The sequence below is a fragment of the Loxodonta africana genome, chromosome 25, assembly GCF_030014295.1.
Source record: "Loxodonta africana isolate mLoxAfr1 chromosome 25, mLoxAfr1.hap2, whole genome shotgun sequence".
Taxonomy (NCBI): domain Eukaryota; kingdom Metazoa; phylum Chordata; class Mammalia; order Proboscidea; family Elephantidae; genus Loxodonta; species Loxodonta africana.
Genome location: NC_087366.1, coordinates 57,961,091 through 57,983,463, shown reverse-complemented (window position 1 = coordinate 57,983,463; position 22,373 = coordinate 57,961,091). Strand labels below are relative to the sequence as shown.

Here is a 22,373-nt window from a genome sequence, read left to right as displayed (position 1 = left end):
CTAGCTAAAAGTTTGTTGATTTTATTGATCTTTTCCCAAGGAACCAACTGCTTTTTTATTGATTCTCTTTTTTTTTTTTCTGTTTTTGATCGTATTTATTTCTCCTCTGATTTTTGTTATTTCCTTTCTTCTGGTAAATTTAGGCTTCGTTTGCTCTTCTTCTAGTTCCTGGAATTGTGTTAGGCTGTTGATTTGATATATATATATTTTTTCTTATAGCCATTTATTGCTATAAGTTTCCCTCTGAGTACTACCTTTGCTGTATCTGTAGATTTTGATGTGTTTTGCTTTCATTTTCATTTGACTCTTAAGGAACTTGTGATTTCTTCCTTGACCCACTGGTAGTTTAATAGAGTGTTGTTTAATTTCCATATGTTTCTGTATTTTCCATTGTTTTTTCTGTTATTGATTTCTGGTTTCACTGCATTGTGGTCAGAGAAATATTTTGTATGATTTCAGTCTTTATACATTGATTGTTGATCCAAGTAAAATGTAAGTTAGTTCTACCCTTAAATCTAAGCAGTGCGGGTCAACCAAAAATATTTCCTAAACTCCCTTGTATAAAGGAGGCTTTTTTACTCATATAAAATTCAGAGAGGAAATATTGTTCTTCAGGCATTTGTCAGTCATTAAACCAAATGCTTTGACTATTATGCATAAAACACTGTATTAGGTGCTACTGTACTTTTTACTGTACTTAGTCTTTTCCCTTGAGGATCAAAAATCTACATGAAAAGATAATGAATGCAAGGAATAAAAGATGCTTTAAAATAAAACAGAACGAATAATCAGCAAGTGACATTTAGTCGGTGAAGAAAACAGTGGGAAAAAGAAACAATATGAGGAAGATAATGTAACAGTGTTTAAGGGCATACATAATCTGTTGTTTTTGCGTAGTCAATAAAACACAGGTGAACATCTTTCTGGTATTCTCTGCTTTCAGCCATGACCCATCTGACATCAGCAGTGATAACCCTCGTTCCACCGCCTCTTCTGAATCCAGCCTGAATTTCTGACAGTTCCCTGTTGATACACTGCTACAGCCACTTTTGAATGATCTTCAGCAGAATTTTGCTTGCGTGCGATATTAATGATATTCAATAATTTCCGCATTCGGTTGGATCACCTTTCTTGGGAATAGGCATAAATATGGATCCCTTCCAATCGGTTGGCCAGGTAGCTCTACTCCATATTTCTTGGCATAGATGAATGAGCACTTCCAGCACTGCATCTGTTTATTGAAACATCTCAACTGATGCTCCGTCAATTCCTGGAGCCTTGTTTTTCATCAGTGCCTTCAGTACAGCTTGGACTTCTTCCTTCAGTTCCATCAGTTCCTGATCATATGCTACCTCTTGAAGTGGTTGAACATCGACCAATTCTTTTTGGTATAATGACTCTGTATTCCATCTTCTTTTGATGCTTCTTGTGTTGTTTAATATTTTTCCCATAGAATCCTTCACTATTGCAACTCAAGACTTGAATTTTTTCTTCAGTTCTTTCAGCTTGACAAATGCCAAGCATGTTCTTCCCATTTGGTTTTCTATTTCCAGCTCTTTGCACATGTCATTATAATATTCTACTTTGTCTTCTCAAGCTGCCCTTTGAAATCTTCTGTTCAGTTCTTTAACTTTATCATTTCTTCCTTTTACGTTAGATGGTTGACGTTCAACAGCAAGTTTCAGAGTCTCTTCTGACAACCATTTTGATCTTTTCTTTCTTTTTTGTCTTTCTAAGACCTCTAGCTTTCTTCATGTGTGATGTCCTTGATGTCATTACACAACTCATCTGGTCTTCAGTTGTTCGTGTTCAATGTATCGAATCTATTCTTAAGATGGTCTCTAACTTCAGCTGGGATATACTCAAGGTTGTACTTTGGCTCTCGTGGACTTGTTCTGATTTTCTTCCATTTCAACTTGGACTTACATAGGAGCAATTGATAATCTGTTCCATAGTTGGCCCCCGGCCTTGTTCTGACTGATGATATTGAGCTTTTCTGTCATCTCTTTCCAGAGATGTAGTCAGTTTGATTCCTGCGTGTTCCATCTGGTGAGGCCCATGTGTATAGTCGCCATTATGTTGGTGAAAAAAGGTATTTGCAATGAAGAAGTTGTTGGCCTAGCAAAATTCTATCATTTGACTTCCAGCATGGTTTCTGTCACCAAGGCCATATTTTCCACCTACCAATCCTTTTTCTTTGTTTCCAACTTTTGCATTTCAGTCACCAGTAATTATTAATGCATCCTGATTGCATGTTTGATCAATTTCAGACTGCAGAAGCTGGTAGAAATCTTCAATATCTTCATCTTTGATCTTAGTAGTCAGCTCATACATTTGAATAATAGTCATATTAACTGGTCTTCCTTGTAGGCATATGGATATTATCCTATCACTGATAGTGTTGTGCTTCAGGATAGACCTTGATGTGTTCTTTTTGATGGTGAATGCAATGCCATTCCTCTTCAAGTTGTCGTTCCTGGCATAGGAGACCATATAATTGTCTGATTCAAAATAGCCAATACCAGTCATTTCAGCTCACTAATGCCTAAGATATTGATGTTTATGCATTCCATTTTGATTTAAATGATTTCCAATTTTCCTAGATTCATACTTCATACATTCCAGGTTCTGAGTATTAATGGATGTTTGTAGCTGTTTCTGTCATGCCACATCAGCAAATGAAGGTCCTGAAAGCTTGACTCCATTCATGTCATTAAGGTCGATTCTACTTTGAAGAGGCAGCTTTTCCCCAGTTCTCTTTTGAGTGCCTTCCAACCTGGGAGGCTCATCTTCTGGCACTATATCAGACAATGTTCGGCTGCTATTCATAAAGTTTTCACTGTCTAATTCTTTTCAGAAGTAGACTGCCGGGTCCTTCTTCCTAGTCTATCTTAGTATGAAAGCTCTGCTGAAACCTTTCTGCCATGGTTGACCCTGCTGGTATGTGAATACCAGTGCGATAGCTTCCAACATCACAGCAACACACAAGCCCCCACAGTACAACAAACTGACAGACATGTGGGACATACATAATCTACTAGGTTTGAATTCAAGTTCTGACATTAACCTGCTGTGTAATTTTGGGTAAATCACCTAATTTTTCTGTGCCCCAATCTGCATATCTATAAAATGAGCATAATAATAAGACCTATCCCATAGAATTATTCTGAGGATATAATGAATAAATGAATAAAAAGTACTTGGCTGAATATTAGGTACATAATAATAAAAAAAAAGCATTCAGTAAATGGTAACTGCTGCAATAGCTACTAAGGACCCCTGTTTGCACAATGGTTACTTTACTAGTAACTGAAAGGTTGGTAGTTTGAACCTACCAACCTCTCCGCTGAAGAAAAGACTGGACATCTGCTCTGGTAAAGAGTTACAGCCTAGGAAACTCTATGGGCCAGTTCTACTCTGATATATAGGGTCACTATGAGATGGAATCAACTCAAATCAACTCGACTGCCTACAACGCTACAGATACTAACACCACCACTTATTATTATTACATACAATATGGAAGTCTTCTAGAAGAAGGTGAATCTCAAGTGAAATTTGGTGAGAGAGAGACATAGATGGGGTTAAAGAATAAGATGATAAAACCAAGGATACAGTTTCTGCCTTGGTGCATGCATTAGCCCCTTTTACTGTGGGCGGCTAGGCAAGATGCTTTCTTCGGAGCCGCTCACTGCATGGCACAGCCTGGTGTCCACCCCCCCCACCTGCACAGCTGCTGCCTACTCCCCGCCGCGACCACTGCCACCCCCTGCCCTGCAGCCGCCTCTGTCACCACCGCCTTGGGACCGGCTGTATAATTAGGCCACAGTCTCCAATGAGTAAACATATTCCTCAGTTCTGTGGTGTTCTTGGTCACACATTTATGGAGTTTCTGAAGGGCAGTGGAGATTACTGCCAGGCACAGCACAACCTCTGTGCAGACAAGTGAACTGTGGAAATTCATTACTACTCCACCAGGAAGCCCCCATAAGAGCAGTTAACCTGGACACAGAAGTGTTGCATTGGTATCTGCAGAGCAATTTTCCAGAGTTCTGACCTGGATGGGGCTAAACCTCAGTGCACTTCCTTTCTATTTCCTCGGTGTTACTGGATTGAAGAATTACTGCTTCTTGTTAGGAGGTTCATTTCATCGTCTGTTACGCCCAACATCATACTCAAAACACTGAGAATTTCAAGTGGAGTATTTTGAAGTAGGCATCAGTTTCTTTACATCATTTTTGTATTCACTTTTTAAAATTCTTTTACAAACCTATTGAGTGTTTTTTAACTAAATTAACATGGCTCGAATGAACTGCCCAGCTCCTGTGGAAGTCACATACAAGAACAAGAGATTTCTGCTTACACACAGTCCAACCAATGCAACCTTAAACAAATGTATAGAGGAACTTAAGGAATACGGAGTTACCGAAATAGCAAGAGTATGTGAAGTAACTTACGACACTGCTTTTGTGGAAAAAGAAGGCATCCATGTTCTTGATTGGTCTTTTGATGATGGTGAACACCATCCAACCAGAGTGTTGATGACTGGTTAAGTCTTGTAAAAAAGAAGTTTCCTGAAGAACCTGGTTGTTGGATTGTGTTCATCGTGTGGCCGGTCTGGGGACAGCTCCAGTGCTTGCTGCCCTCGCATTAAGAAGGTGGAATGAAATACAAAGATGCAGTACAGTTCAGAAGGCAAAAGCAGAGTGGAGCTTTTAACAGCAAGCAGCTTTTGTATTTGGGGAACTATCATCCTAAAATGTGGCTGCACTTCCAAGAGTCCAATGGTCATAGAAACAACTGTGGCATTCAATAAAACGGGGGCCTGATGGCATTGCCTTGGAAATGGAACATAAGGCAGGACCTAATTTGTCCCACGTATTTACCAATATGTTAGTTTTGTGAAAAAGCCTAATAAAACTTCCATAGGAGTATTGAAAAGCAGTTTCACCGGGCTACAAGCTTAACAGAATTGCAGCTATCATGCTTGGGTTACAATTGACCTATCTGGATACTTAGCAAAAGTTTCCTAGTGTACAGCATTTAAAATGTGCTTATCACTTGTACCAATTGACCTCTCCTGAAATCATGCAGTATTGTTATGTCTTCTTGAAATCTATTCCCATGCCTGAATTTTAATATTGAAGAAATTTAGAGAGATTAGATGCCAAAAATACACAGCGCAATACTTGTATATTTTTAGCATCACATAAGACTAAAAAATCTCAGGAATTATGAACACTCTAGACCTTATGTGGTTTATTCCTTCAGTCATTTCAAACACTGAAAGTAGGATCTATGGTTTTTTCCTGCTGACTTTTTGTTTACATCTCCCACATTCGTACCAGTGTACATCAGGTTTGCGTAACCACTGATGTTTGTTGGATTTGTACCAAATCTCACAGTGATTGTTTAATGTCTTTCTTCAAATCTCATTTTGTGCTTTTATGGAAAACCATTGTGAAAAATCTACATTGTACAGAAGCCCAGGTCTTTAATGTCTCCTGACCAAAAAAAAAAAAAAAAGCCTTACAGATAATTTAATGTTTGCACTTTCGGGTACAACTTAACAGGGAGGGCCTGAAAAAAGAATGTTGCCTTTGTCTTGTGCAGAACATGTAGAATATGCTCTTTAATTTAGTAAATATTTTTTAACAGGTAGAGATATTTTGTTATTGTAGCTAAAACATTTCTTAATCAAAATTTCTGAAATTCTTGTCATTTTGTTTCATCTCAGTTGGAAGTTGTTTACCAACTTTTGTTTGAAGTGTGATTTTTTTGTGTCCTTCTTTTTCCAACCTCTCTTGCAAAAACAGAAGTGGGTTTCTGCTAAAGAATTGAGTGGACTCTAATTTTTATATGCCTTTTGAGCTGTGTAACTTAATATTTGGATGCTTGATAATTTGTTTTATTACATAATTGATAAAATGGTGATGTGTGTTAATGTTAGTTCAACTGTGTATTTATACTGTCTGAGAACATGTGGTTGTAGTTCTGTGGGAGAAATAATTTGTCGGTGTTCATCAGCTTGTAAAAACCTAGTTCCGAGAGCTTGAACATCTAAATAATTGGTGAAAAGCATTTATCATCAAATAAAAAGAATACAGTTTCTACCAGACAAAAGACTCAGAGGCAAATGTTCAGTCTTGGAATCGTTGGGATGCTGTGTTTTTCCTTTCAATGTCTTCTTCCTCAGGTCTGTCATTCTTAAAGTCCCCCAAAACTTAGTCTATCTGGCTGTCAACGGGAAAAATTAATACCAGACATCTTAATTTGATTTTAAGGTTTTTCCGTACTCACAAAACCAAATATAAACTGTAAAAAAAGCCAGACCCAAAGTTCAAAGACATTGACTTTTGTTTTTTTCACCCAGAAGCTTCTCTAGGGTAATGTAAATTTTTCTGCTCTTGCTAGGAAAGGGTCCGTTGCTGTTGAGTCAATTCTGATTCATAAGCGACCCTATAGGACAGAGTAGAACTTCCCATAGGGTTTCCAAGGCTGAAAATCTTTATGGAAACAGACTGTGACATCTTTCTCCTGTGGAGCGGCTGGTGGGTTCTAACCACTAACATTTTGGTTAGCAGCCGAGGGCTTAACCACTGTGCCACCAGGGGTCCTATGTCTTAGTCTGGGTTCTCTGGAGAAGTAAAACTGGTGAAGAGTATGTAGATATATACAGAGAAATGTACTTCAAGGAAATGGCTTGTGCACTTGTGAGGAAATGGTTCATGCAATTGTGGGGGTTTGCAAGTCCCAAATATGTGGGTGAGGTGACAAGCTGACAACCCTGCTGGCTCATATGGTTGCAGGAGCTGACGAACCCAAAATCTGCAGGTCAGGAAACAGGCAGAAAGCTTCTGCTGCTGTCTATCCCAAGAACTGGAGGTCAACAACTGAAAAGCAAAGGGTTGTTGTTGTTGTTGTTAGGTGCAGTCGACTCGGTTCTGACTCATAGTGACCCTATGCACAACAGAACGAAACACTGTCTGATCCTGCACCATCGTTACAATTGTTGTTATGCTTGAGCTCATTGTTGCAGCCACTGTGTCAATCCACCTGGTTGAGAGTCTTTCTCTTTTCTGCTGACCCTGTACTTTGCCAAACATGGTGTCCTTCTCCGGGGACTGATCCCTCCTGACAACATGTCCAAAGTATGTAAGACACAGTCTAGCCATTCTTGCTTCTAAGGAGCATTCTGGTTGTACTTCTTCTAAGACAGATTTGTTCGTTCTTTTGGCAGTCCATGGTATATTCAATATTCTTCGCCAACACCACAATTCAAAGGTGTCAATTCTTCTTCGGTCTTCCTTATTCACTGTCCAGCTTTTGCATGTGTATGATGCAATTGAAAATACCATGGCTTGGGTCAGGAGCACCTTAGTCTTCAAGGTGACATCTTTGCTCTTCAATACTTTAAAGAGCAAAGGGTAGTCAGTAGCAAAACCATAACCTGATGATTGAACAATAAAAAGACTATTAAAAAACAACACCCAAACCAAACCTGTTGGCGTCAAGTCGATTCTGACTCATAGTTACTCTATAGGACAGAGTAGAACTGCCCCATAGAGTTTCTAAGAAGTGCCTGGTGGATTTGAACTGCCAACCTTTTGGTTAGCAGCTGTAGCTCTTAACCACTAAGCCACCAGAGTTTTCTGGTGAAAAAGATTAGGCTTACTTAATTTAAATTCCAAAAATTCTCATGGCTGCAGGTGGGTGAAGGGTCAAATTTTTAGCAGCCAGGCCAGAGACCACCATGTGACCTGATATCAGTTGATCTCAGTAAAAGGGGGAGGGCAGAGTTCCATCAATCAGTCATGGAAAGATTAGCCAATGTTCGATGTTCTATTCTTCTCCCTCCTCTTCCCTCCTTTGAGCCATTTGGTTTTTTTAAACAAAATCAGAATGCTCTCCCTATATGCATATAAAATAATGGAATAACTGCTCTGAATAAGCCTTATGTTTCAATTTCTTTGAGCTTTGATTATTATTTTAGCATGGCTGTTACGACAGCCTCTTGGTCTTCTTTTTTAGAAAGGCCTATTTAGTTATTAGTTCCCATTGGACTAACATGAGATGCTTGTCTAAACTGAGGCCTCTATAAAAAAGCAAGTTCATTTCTCTTTTAGAAGGAGAAGATTTAGCCCTGTGACTCTATAAAAGGGTTACATCTTTTATAGGAACTCAAATCTAAGCTATTAAGACTCAATATAATGGTTATACATAAAAAGCCTTTCTCTTGAACCATAAAACTAGCATTTTCCCTGTCATAGAATGGCTGAATGAAATATATATGTATGCATTTAACTCGATCCCATTGTTTTGTTTTGTTGTTGTTCCTCTCATTATTTTTTACTGAACTCACTTCGAAACTGACTGTATAACCTTCAGAGATAAAGCCAAGACTAAAATTTAAAAAAAAAAAAATTTAGCCCTGGTAAATTCAATTACTGCCTCATCCTAGATTTTAGTTAAACAGCAAGAGTCTCTTAATAAACAGTCTGAAGTTCTGGATTGTACATGTAGAATTTCCTGGTATCCTTTCTGAGTTTAGTATTTCGGTGGGGAAATTTTGTTTTTCAGTGTGTTCCAGTTTTTTGACCAACACTCAAGTATCAGGCACAATGGGAAGAAAGGAAATTGGATCACAGAAAAGGAAGTTTGGAATACAAAGTAGGAGGTTTGGGGTTCTGGTACCAGCTTTGCCACTAACTTAGCAAATCTGTGGGACCAAAGGCAAATGGTTCTTCCTTCCTAAATCTTAGATTCCTCACTGTATGCAATGCTGAGTTTGGACAGCACAAACCATCCTGTACAGCTGTAAAGTTCTAACACTCACAGTGACCCTCAGAGATTCTGTGCCTACTGTAAAAGCATCACCTTTGTAGTAAAGGCTAATAAGAGTGTATTACTGAGGTGACCTTATTTTTGGCAATTGTAGCCAACATTTATTGAATGTTTACTGTGTAAGACACTGGGTTAAATATCTTACAAATTTTACCTCCTTTATTTTAACCCTTACAATGCCATAAGATTATGATTTTTATGTTCATGTTAGAGACAAGGAAACTGAGGTGAATAGAAGTTAAATGTAACAAAAGCAAATGGATGTCTGCCAATATCCACAATTTCCTTCTTTCTAAATACAATCTCTCATTTTCAGCTGCCCACCTAAGACAAAGACTAGCTTTCCCGAATTCCCTTGCAATTGGGTGTTGCCAAGTGGCTGTGTACGCTCTGGTTGATGGGCTATAAACGAAGGTGCTGTGTGGCACATTCATTTATAAATAAAATAGAGCCATGTATTTCCCTTGTGTCCTTTTTCTTCTTCTTCTTTTCTCTTTCTCTATCTCTCCTGAAATCCAGTTATGATGGCTGAGGCCCTAGGTGCCATCTTGAATCATGAACTGTGACAAAGTAGTGTCCAAGGCCACTGTGAGGCTGAGCCTTCAACCAAAAAGAAGGAAACACTTTGCCATCGAGTTGATTCCAACTCATAGCACCCCGAGCCTCCATACCAGCCCCCTTAATAGCTAAGTCCAGGCTTTTATGTGAGAGCGAAATAAGTTACCTTGTTGGCACCACAGATATTTTGGAACCAAACTGAATCCTAACCGAGTCTATTGTCTAAGGTCACACATCTTGTGCGTGGCAGAAGTGGGGTTTGCCTGACTAGAGAGCGCTCAAGAGCGTTACAGTAATGTTACACTACCCTTCAAAGCCCAAGCCACGGTCTTTTCAATCGCCTTATGTGCATGCAAAAGCTGGATAGTGAAAAAGGAAGACAAAAAGAGAATTGACACCTTTGAATTGTGACATGGATGAACAATATTGCGTATACTATAGACTACCAGAAGAACAAACAAACAAATCAGGCTTGGAGGAAGTACAGCCAGAATACTCCTTAGAAGCAAGGATGGCGAGAGAGACTTTGTCTTGCTTACCATGGACGCTTCATCAGGAAAGATAAATCGCTAGAAAAGGACACCATGTTTGGTAAAGTGGAGGGTCAGTGAAAACAAGGAAAACCCTCTGAGATGGATTGACTTGGTGGCTGCAACGATGGCTCAAACATATCAGATATTGTGAGGCTAGCTCAGGACTGGTCAGCGTTGCCTTCTGTTATACATAAGGCTCTTCTGTTATATGTAAGAAAGACTCTTCACGCTATGATCACAGACATTTAAAATAAGGCATACTTGGTCCTGGGATACAGTTGATATTTTGTTCCCAGTTAGTCTGCCTTTCCAGTTACATCTGGTCCTGGCTGATAGTAAATTGGGTTTTATACCCCAACCCCAAGCCCATATGCACAGTTTCTGGCAGCAGGAAAGATCCCGTGAAGGCCCCTCTGACCTTAACTGTTTGCTACAGATGCTGTACAACGTGGATAATGCACACCAAAGCTCTTGAAAACTGAGATTTGCATGGTAATGATTTCCAGCTGCCTTCCTCATTTGCATGAAGGGAAATGTGCCTGAAGGACCTGCTCTACAGCTGCTGGGGTCTGTGTCTGCACACAAAGCTGTGCTGCTGGGGCTCCTTACACTGCCTGCATCGTTCGAATAACCAGTCCACGCAATATTTCTTTGGCTGTTTTAAAGAAATAGGTTTTGGATTTCAACTACCTGCAAAATACCTCAATTCTATAACTCCATAACAAATAAAATGACAATGAACTAGACTTTGTCCTTAAAGGTGATGGCAGCAGGGAAGAGAGAAAATGGACATTATTTGTGGACAATTTGATCTTAGAGCTCAACACCCCGAGAGAGTCAATTGAAAAGCTATTACATTTGTAAAAGTTTAGTAAGGTGGAGAGATAGGATTCAGCTATAGGTATGGGTAGTTTCCAGTATAATGGACAAAATCAGAAACAGTGGAAAATCTTATTCATGTTAACAATCAAAAAACAAAACAAAAAACTAAAAACAAAACAAAATTTTAAAATAACCTTAACAATAAATATACTGGACTTTTAGGAAGAAAATTAAAACATTTTCTGAGAAGATTAAAGAATAATGTAAATTAATGGGAAGGCATATTATGTCCCTCCATGGGATGACTGAATATTGCAAAAGTGTTGGCTTTGTCAAATTAATTTGTAGGTTATATTGTTCTGATCAAAATTGTTTTGAAATTTTACTAGAGTAATCAAAATGGTTCTTCACCTGGCAGAATAAATTAATAAAAACATCTAAGATGATTTTGAAAATTTAGAATAATGAGGGCTTTATATTTTAAAATATAATATCAAATATATAAAATAATCAAGACAGTGTGGTATATATAAAAGCATAGAGAGATCAACAGACCTCAGTATATGTAACAACTCAATAAATGATAAAGAGGCAATGAAAAAGAAATCAGTGAGTAATAGATTATCCAATAAATTGTGTTAGGATATTTAGTATTTGGAGAAAAGTTAATTTAGATAGCAGTTGTACATCTTATATCAAGATAAATTCTAGGCATACTAAAAATTAGGTGTAAAGTTATAAAATCACAAAAATAGGTGAATATATATGTCAGGTCTCTGGATGGGGCGGATTTCTAAGCATGAAGGCAGTAAATAACAAAAGGAAAGAATAATAGACTTGACTCAAGAAAAGTTATGACTCTCTGTGTCAAAGAAACAACATAAAATTAAAAGAAAAGGGGAGTTCAACTTTGGGATTGCGGTGTGAGGAGTGCCACGGACTCACTCCGGTGAAACAGGCAAGTGGTAGAAATTATATATATATATAATGTTTATAAAACCCAACCATTTAAAGTCCTGGCAATTGTTGTAAGGACGTACCACAAATGAAACACGTTTATTAAAGAAAATCTAGTAAACTGAGTAAGACCAGTGGCATTTGAACTATGATCCACTCCCTCTCCCCTCACCCCTAGCTCAGCTTGATGGAAGCTTCAATTTTTTTTCACTCTGGGCAGGAGTGGCCAAAAAGACATGGATCCCTTTCCCCTCAGCTCCCAGTCAAGGGACATGGCAGCTTACCGAGGGAGTGGGGAGCAGGTTGCCAGCATTTCTCGTTCCCTCCCACCCAAAGTTGAAGAGACTAAATTCCTGGTGAGTGTGACTGAGAGGTTGGGGGCGCCCTTCCCCCATGCAGCTCCTACCCATAGGGTGGAGGCTCTCCCAGAGTTGTGGCAGGCACAGAATGTTGTTATTATTGTTGTTGTGTGCTGTCCAGTCGATTCTGAATGCTGCCTCATTTGCCCTCACCCCAGCTCACTTGTAGGACAGAGGATACCTGCTGGAAGAGGATACCTCTGGTAACAAGACCGGAGGCTACAGCCTCACCCAGTGTTCAGAGTGTTTTTCCCAAGAAAAGAGGCAGTCCATAAGAACAGAGAGCTTTGAAGCTTTACAAAAAAGGAATGGATTTCATTTGAAACAGAGTGCCGGGAAGTTCAAGACAATGAGTACTATAGAAGTAGTAGTAGAAAACAATAGCTCCTCTTAATTAAGAGCAATAAATGACCCATAGGTCAGCTAGTTCACCACAGAGAAGCAGGGAGGGGTCAGCTAAGAATAGCTCTCTAGGGTCAGAAAAAATCATCAAAGACTGGTCTCAGAAAGTCCTGCTACTCGAATTTAAGCGGATCAGACTGTGGAGCAATTTATGCCTCCAGGGCATTGTAGAAAGCAATAAGAAATCTGAGGGCAATTAGTGGTGTAACAGCTGGGTGTGATACCAAAATAAGGTTGAAATAGACAATTCAACAATAATAGCTGGGGCTGCAATATTCCACCTTCAACAATGGATAGAAAAACCAGTCAAAAAATAAATAGAAGACTTGAACAACACTGTATACTAACTAGACCCAACAGATATCTCTATAAAATACTTCACCCAACAATAGCTGAATACACATTCTTCGCAAGTGCGCATGGAACATTCTTCAGGATAGAACACATGCTAGGCCATAAAACAAGGTGAGCCATAGATTTGTAACCCAAATTCCTATTACTTGGCTGGCACCCAAATTTTCAAGCCATGAATTTAGTCTAAAATATTTCTGATTAGTAATCTCTGCAGACTCTTGACAAAAGCCAATGCAAATTCCCTCTGGAAGTATGCACCTTTCCCCAGTCCTGATTTTTCAGAGAGACTGAGCATCTCACAGTCAAAATTTATTAAGCATGTGTGGTGTTCATTCCAGATTTTCTAAATATGCTCCCCCTCTTAAAAGAAGCAAGGTACAGTGGAGAAATAGCTAACTCCAAGCCTGAAGCACAGAAAGTAAACGTGAGTCTGAAACATCTATTTTTTGTGTGTGTGAGAAACCTAGAAAGTTATCAATATGAAAAGGACACAGGAGTCAGCTTGAGGAGGTTTCCAACCCTAAATCAGGGACAATTCAAGCATCAGAATGATTACTGATAATAATGAACTATAGTACATTGAAGAAAAATAATCATGGGTCCATCAAAAACCAAGCCAAACCTATAGCTGTCAAGTCAATTCCAACTCATGACAACCCCATTGGTCCATGTTGTGGTTGTTCTTAGGTGTTGTCGAGTCGGTTCCGACTCAAAGCGACCCTATGCACAACAGAACGAAACACTACCCGGTCCTGCACCATCCTTACAATCGTTGTTATGCTTGAGCTCATTGTTGCAGCCACTGTGTCAATCCACCTTGTTGAGGGGCTTCCTCTTTTCCTCTTCCCTGTACTCTGCCAAGCATGATGTCCTTCTCCAGGGACTGATCCCTCCTGACAACATGTCCAAAGTATGTAAGACGCAGTCTCGCCATCCTTGCCTCTAAGGAGCATTCTGGCCGCACTTCCTCCAAGACAGATTTGTTCGTTCTTCTGGCAGTCCATGGTATAGTCAATATTCTTTGCCAACACCACAATTCGAAGGCTTCAACTCTTCTTCAGTCTTCCTTATTCATTGTCCAGCTTTCACATGCATATGATGTGACTGAAAATACCATGGCTTGGGTAAGGCACACCTTAGTCTTCAGGGTGACATCTTTGCTCTTTAACACTTGAAAGAGGTCCTTTACCCAATGCGATGTGTCTTTTGATTTCTTGACTGCTGCTTCCATGGCTGTTGATTGTGGATCCAAGTAAAATGAAATCCTTGACAACTTCAATCTTTTCTCCATTTATTATTATGTGTCTTATTGGTCCAGTTGTGAGGACTTTTGTTTTCTTTATGTTGAGGTGTACTCCATACTGAAGGCTGTGGTCTTTGATCTTCATTAGTAAGTGCTTCAAGTCCTCTTCACTTTCAGCAAGCAAGGTTGTGACATCTGCATAATGCAGGTTGTTAATGAGTTTTCCTCCAATCCTGATGCCCCGTTCTTCTTCATATAGTCCAGCTTCTCGGATTATTTGTTAAGCATACAGATTGAAGAGTTATGGTGAAAGAATACAACCCCGAAGAACACCTTTCCTGACTTTAAACCAATCAGTATCCCCTTGTTCTGTCCGAACAACTGCCTCGTGATCTATGTAAAGATTCCTCATGAACACAATTAAGTGTTCAGGAATTCCCATTCTTCCCAGTGTTATCCATAGTTTGTTATGATCCACACAGTCAAATGCCCTTGCATAGTCAATAAAACACAGGTAAACATCCTTCTGTTATTTTCTGCTTTCATCCAGGATCCATCTGACATCAGCAATGCTATCCCTGGTTCCATGTCCTCTTCTGAAACTGGCCTGAAGTTGTGGCAGTTCCCTGTCGATATTTCTGAATGATCTACAGCAAAGTTTTGCTTTTTATCAGCTGCTGCAGTCTGAAATTGATTGAACATGCAATCAAGATGCATTGATAATTACTGGCGATTGGAATGCAAAAGCTGGAAACAAAGAAGAAGGATCAGTAGTTGGAAAATATGGCCTTGGCGATAGAAACAATGCCAGAGATTGAATGATAGAATTTTGCAAGACCAACGACTTCTTCATTGCAAATACCTTCTTTCACCAACATGAACTACGACTATACACATGGACCTCGCCAGATAGAACACACAGAAATCAAATTGACTACATCTGTGGAAAGAGATGATGGAAAAGCTCAATATCATCAGTCAGAACAAGGCCAGGGGCCGACTGTGGAACAGAGCATCAATTGCTCATATGCAAGTTCAAGATGAAACTGAAGAAAATCAGAGCAAGTCTACGAGAGCCAAAATATCACCTTGAATATATCACACCTGAATTTAGAGACCATCTCAAGAATAGATTTGACGCATTGAACACTAGTGACCAAAGACCAGATGAGTTGTGGAATGACATCAAGGACATCATCCATGAAAAAAGCAAGAGGTCATTGAAAAGACAGGAAAGAAAGAAAAGACCAAGATGGATGTCAGAGGAGACTCTGAAACTTGCTGTTGAGCGTTGAGCAGCTAAAGCAAAAGGAAGAATTGATGAAGTAAAAGAACTGAACGGAAGATTTCAAAGGGCCTCTCGAGAAGACAAAGAGAAGTGTTATAATAACATGTGCAAAGAACTGGAGATGGAAAACCAAAAGGGAAGAACACGCTTGGCATTTCTCAAGCTGAAAGAATTGAAGAAAAAATTCAAGCCTCGAGTTGCAATAGTGAAGGATTCCATGGGGAAAATATTAAACGATGCAGGAAGCATCAAAAGAAGATGGAAGGAATACACAGAGTCATTATACCAAAACGAATTAGTCGATATTCAACCATCTCAAGAGGTGGCATATGATCAGGAACCGATGGTACTGAAGGAAGAAGTCCAAGCTGCTCTGAAGGCATTGGCGAAAAACAAGGCTCCTGGAATTGATGGAATATCAATTGAGATGTTTCAGCAAACAGATGCAGTGCTGGAGGTGCTCACTCGTCTGTGCCAAGAAATACGGAAGACAGCTTCCTGGCCAACTGACTGGAAGAGATCCATATTTATGCCTATTCCCAAGAAAGGTGATCCAACCAAATGTGGAAATTATAGAACAATATCATTACTATCACAAGCAAGCAAAATTTTGCTGAAGATCATTCATTAATATCATTGGTCCATAGCGATATTTAAAAATATAAATAAGTGAATATAATGAGAAAGAAGCTTTATTTATTGGTTCATTTATTTATATTCTATTTACTGTTGGACAACAACTAATAAATATAGAGGGGACGACAGAATTAGAAAAATTACCATTTTGCCACGATCGTTATAATAATTGATGTGGATGGACTCATATATCGATGCTAAAACTATTCAGTGAAAGCTTGTTAGGCAATCAGATATTTACAAAGCCTCAGAGTTTCTCCTCATAGATTATTATTAACTAGAAAGTTATAAAACCAACACATTTAGGGTTAAGAAATCAGAGAAACACTACCTTAACTAAGTGATCAAAGTTAACATCACTAGAAATGGGACCAACTGAGATCATGTGCCCCTTGATGGACACAAGATCGCTTTTGTAGTATTCCTGCCCCAAATGCACACCCTGAACCCAATCATAAGGAAACGAAGGTAAAGTGAGGGATGTTCAACAACACAATGCGGCTATACTTTCTGAATTCTGCTTCCTTCTCATCTCTTCCCTTCAATAAATAACCTCATTCTGCTGATCTCACCTCCTAAATATCACTAGAATTCATTCTGTTCTCTCCGTTCTCTCAGTTACATCATCTCACCTAATTACTAAACAGCCATTGGCCAGATTCCAGTTGAGTACATGCTTCATTGTTAGCCTGAGTGATCTGTCTACAGAGTTGTTATGGATTGAATTATGTCCCTCAAAAATATCTACTGTAAATCCTAACCTCTATGCCTGTGGTTGGAGCCCTGGTGGTGCAGTGGCTAATCCAAAGGTCAGCAGTTCCAAAGTACCAGCTGCTGTGTGGGAGACAGATGTGGCAGTCTGCTTCCATAAAGATTTCAGCCTTGGAAACCCTGTAGGCAGTTCTACTCTGTCCTATACGGTCACTATGAGTCGGAATCAACTTGAGAGCAATGATCCCTGTGGTTATAATCCCATTTGGGAATGGGTTGTCTTTGTTATGTTAATGAGACAGGGTTAGTGTACGTTGTATCTTGAGTCAATCTCTTTTGAGATATAAAAGAGATTAAACAAGCAAGCAGAGAGAGAGAGATGGGGTGATAGAGGCCAAACACATGGACATTTCTAAGAAACTAGGAAGCAGAAGCTGAAGAGACAAGGACCTTCCTTCCTCCAGAGTTGACAGAAAGAGAAAGCCTTCCCCTAGAGCCAGGCCTCTGAATTCAGACTTCTAGTCTCCTAAACTGTGAGAGAATGAATTTCTGTTTGTTAAAGCCATCCACTTATGGCATTTCTATTATAGCAGCACTAGATAACTAAGACAAGTATAAATTAGATCCTGCCACTTTCATGCTTAAAAACATTTCTGTGGCTTTCAGTGGCTCTTAGAATAAATGCAGGTTCTTGAATCTGCCTAACATAGTTGTGATCTGGTTGCCGCTTTGTCCCCCAGCTGTATGCCTTGCTACTCCTCCATTGCCAACACCATATTCTTGAAGTTTGCCGCGTCTCTAAGCTTCCAGATTGAGGTATGTTCTCTTTTTTTCATATGTTTTTATCCATGCCTGGAATGTTTTCTCTTTCTAACTTCCTACCCCGCTACTCTCTTTTTGAGACTAAACTAAACTAAACTAAACTTCAGTTCTCAATTTGCCAAACCAAAATCAAACCCATTCTCATTGAATTGATTCAGACTCATAGTAATTCGATAGGACAGAGTAGAGCTGTCCCACAGGGTTTCCGAGGAGTGGCTGGTGAATTTGAACTGCTGACCTTTTGGTTAGCAGCCGAGTACTCCACAAAGCAATTCTTTACCCCCTCTTACCCCATCCCCAGTCTAAATTATGTATTCCTCTGTATGAATGTGACATACTTTTCAGTGCCACTTCAACCTCAGTACTTGTAATGAATTGTAATTTCTTGTTTAAAGTCTAGTTTGTTCACTGTTTTACTACCCAGTGCCTAGTACAGTGCCAGAAACATAATAGAAATTGAATCTGTATTAGTTTATTGAATGAATGGAAAATATAGTGGGATGAGAAGAGGATTCCTGGCATTTTATAAAATAGTAGTACCTTCTCTAAATGATGCAAACTGTGCTGCAGATTAGAGTTTGGTATCACAAGGTAATATTTAAAGACTGAGAAGGAAAGTCTGCCTCTGAACTTTCTTTAAAAAAGGGTTGTCTGCACCCAAATCTTAGTTTCTAAGTACTCTTCTCCAATAAAAGGAACCAGGGCTCCTTGGAGAAGCTGTTGATTCCAGAGTAATGGAATGCAAGATGACCCTGGAGTATCTTGGGGAGCCTGAGTGGAAGGAAGTGCTCAAAAGGGAATGGGGTCATGTTGAAAGGCACAGGGGCCAACCAGAAGGAGATCCCAATGGCCAAAGCTGGAACAATTTGAACAGCAAAATAAATAGTAGTGAGTTATAACCCAAAGAATAAAATAAATATCCACAAATTCATGCTGATATAAATTAATTGAATAGCTAAATACATGTGGGAAAAGGCAGAGCTCCTTTTTTATAGAAAAATTCTAATTAATAAATGTAGAAGGAATGAGGGGTATAGAAAATCACCATAAGGCAAACATCATGATAATAATTGCTGCGGGGCAATAAGCTTCAAGGGATCCCAAAATCAGTGGGTGAATGTTTGAGGAGAAACGCAATATTTGTAGAGCCGCAAAATATCTCCTCGAAGATATCTATTCATTACAAAGGAAAAACAATAACTTCGAGTCAAGAAATCTGGCAGATATAGCCCCAACCAAGTGATTGAAGTTACCATGACTAGTGTCTTAGTCATCCAGTGCTGCCCTAACAGCAATACCACAAGCGGATGGCTTTAACAAAGAGAAACGTCTTTTCTCATAGTCTAGTAGGCTACAAGTCCAAATTCAGGGCGTTGGCTCCATAGGAAGGCTTTCGCTCTCTGTGGGCTCTGGAGAAAAGTCCTTGTCCACAATCTTCCCCTGGTAGAGGACCTGCTCGGGTGCAGGGACCCAGTGTCCAAAGGATGTGCTCTGCTCCTGGTGCTGCTTTCTTGGTGGTACGAGGTCCCCAACTCTCTGCTTGCTTCACTTTCCTTTTTATCTCTTGAGAGATGAAAGGTGGTGCAGGCCATACCCCAGGGAAACTCCCTTTACATTGGATCAGGGATGTGACCTGCATAAGGATGGCGTTACAATCCCACCCTAATCCTTTTAACATAAAATTACAATCACAAAATGGAGGACCACCACAGAATACTGGGAATCATGGCCTAACCAAGTTGATACATGCATTTTTGGGTGGACATAATTCAATCCATGACAACGAAGAATAAGACATGTGAATATCGTGTACTTCCTGACACAATGCACTGGGAAGACAGAACATCACCTATGGGATATTTTTGTCAAAAATGCATAACCTCAATCTAATCATGAGGAAACATCAGATAAACAGAAATTGAAGAACATTCTACAAAACAACTGACCAATACTCTTTAAAAATGTCAAAGTCATAAAAGATAAGGAAAGACTAGAGAAAATCACAGATTGGAGGAAACTAAGAAGGTATGTGAAGAATGGGAATTCCAGAACACTTAACCGTGCTCCTGAGGAATCCGTACATAGATGAAGAGGCAGTTGTTTGGACAGAACAAGGGCATACTGCATGGTTTAAAGTCAGGAAAGGTGTGTGTCAGGGTTGTATCCTTTCACCATACCTATTCAGTCTATCTGCTGAGCAGATAATCTGAAAAGCTGGACTACATGAAGAAGAACAGGGCATCAGGATTGGAAGAAGACTCATTAACAACCTGCATTGTGTAGATGACACAACTTTGCTTGCTGAAAGTAAAGAGGACTTGAAGCACTTACTAATGAAGATCAAAGACCAGAACCTTCAGTATGGATTGCATCTCAACATAAAGAAAACAAAAACTCTCACAACTGGACCAATAAGCCACATCATGATAAATGGAGAAAAGATTGAAGTTGTCAAGGATTTCATTTTACTTGGATCCACAATCAGCAGCCATGGAAGCAGCAGTCAAGAGCATTGGGCAAATCTGCTGCAAAGCACCCCTTTAAAGTGTGGAAAAGTAAAGATGTCACCTTGAAGACTAAGGTGCTCTTAACCCAAGCCGTGGTATTTTCAATTGCGTCATATGCATGTGAAAGCCAGACAACGAATAAGGAAGACCGAAGAAGAATCGAAGTCTTTGAATTGTGGCATTGGTGAAGAATATTGAGTATACCATAGACTGCCAAAAGAACAAACAAATCTGTGTTGGAGGAAGTACAACCAGAATGCTCCTTAGAAGCAAGGTTGGCGAGACTGCGTCTTACCTACTTTGGACATGTTGTCAGGAGGCATCGGTCCCCGGGGAGGGACATACTGGTTGGAAAAGTACAGGGTCAGTGGAAAAGAGGAAGACCCTCAACAAGGGGGGTTGACACAGTGGTTGCAACAATGAGCTCAAGCATAACAACAATTTTAAGGATGGCGCAAAACCGGGTAATGTTTCGTTCTGTTGTGCATAGGGTTGCTCTGAGTCGGAACCGACTCGACAGCACCCAACAACAACAACAACAAGGTATGCCAACTAAATGCAATTCTGGATTCCGTATTGGATTCTAGCACAGAAAAAGAAGGCATTAGTGGAAAAACTGGTGAAATCCAAATAAAGTCTGTACGTTAGTTAATAGTAGGGAAAAAAATGTCAGCAACCAAATTACTGTGGAAGAAAGCAACTGTGCTCAAACATGTTAAAGTACATTATAGGTGTAGCAGGTACGAAAAAGTGTATAGTATTTGAGGAGCTGAAGTGTCGATTATTTTTCTAAATTAAAATAAAGCCTTCAAGGAGCTTGCCATTTGCCAAAGTGGTGGGGTGTCTAAAAGCAGTCATTTTTTTCCTCTAGTTTTCTCTCTCTCCTTTCTCCATAGGTACCAGAACCTATGGCTTATGCAGTCCAGGTCATTGTTTTTCACAGACTTGGTCTTTCTACCATGCCGTGCCCATTCCACAGAATTGGTCAGGTGTCGAGGCTGAGAGCAGTGCTTGCTTCTGAGGCTTGGCTAGGAGGTGCTCAGTGGGGTTCAAAAATTCTTTGTTTCCAGCACCCCAGGACTCAGGATGCCATTGTCATCTGAGGTTCTGCTAGGTCTGGGTCCCTGGGTGTAAGTGAGGTTGTAAATTGTGCAATGAGCAATGCCTCACCCCCTCCCTGCTCTTTAGTACTTTGCTACTTCTTAGGAAAGGCACCTGTAGGGCAGGGCAGCTCACCTCCAGCACGGCCACCAATCTTTCCTTTTCTTGCCCACATGAAACCGAACAAGTCTGTAAGTGATCCCTGGGGAATGAAATCCCAGAGCTCAGGTACACCACGGAGCTGCTGTCCTTCTCACGAGGAAAGTTAATTTCAAGTTTTAATTTAATTTAAAAATTTAAAATAGAGTCTAACATGTACAAAGGAAGAGGCTAATATATCAGACACCCATTTAAAAATGTTAATATTTGCTTTAGATTAAGTAGTAAATTTTCCATTCATTCTTTTGCAAATGAGCAAATCAACATCAACAAAGCATGTAGTAATTAAATTACGTTACTTTTTCGTAGTGGCTTTCTTTCCTGTACACATGATCTCATTGTATTTGCTGTATTTTAAAAAATGCATTCACAAAAGGACTGGATTAAGCAACACTTAGAAGCCATTCTACTTGAAAGAACTTGAAAGTCTCAAATAATATTCCTTTTCAAGATAATATTAACTCAGAATTTCAAGCTTACTTTCATGCTAATTACTGAGCTTTTTTTTTTCTCTCTTAGTTTTGCCAAAATCCGAAGGCTCCAGGTTCTTTTTATGACTCACTTCCTGTACCTTAAATGTTCTGAAGAAGTTATTTGTATTTATAATATTTTACTCATAGAAAAACCAGGGCAGCAATTTGTTCAGGAACTGGTGTCACTTTGCCCAAATGTCTCCTGCATCTTTGGAAATAGGGTGTTTCCTATGAGGTGCAGTTTAAAGGAAAACACCTAAGCAGTCAATGACTAACAGTGAGAACACATAAAACTTTTTTTTTCTTTTCCTAAATGAACAAATCAAGCTGGTTTGCTTACCAAAATATGATCAACTCCATCCAACACCTTGTTGTTCTAATGGTTTGAGGTTGATTGGCCATTGATTTGACAAAGACGACTGGCTCAGCGTCACTGAAATGGTTAATGTGTGTGGGCCCAGGCTCAGATGGAGCAAGAGAGGGAAGCATTGGTTAGAGACCATCAATACCCCCGTGAAGAAGTCTCTCAGGGGCAGGAACTGGAGAGAGAACCTTTCTTTGAGATTTATGAAAATAAGAGTGATTTCCTGAACCCACAGTTCTT

General features: G+C 39.6%; 1 pseudogene; it reads left to right on the top strand.

The window, feature by feature from the left end:
* Positions 1-4,086: 4,086 nt before the first annotated feature.
* Positions 4,087-5,305, top strand: LOC100657005 (protein tyrosine phosphatase type IVA 1-like; annotated as a pseudogene).
* Positions 5,306-22,373: the final 17,068 nt, after the last annotated feature.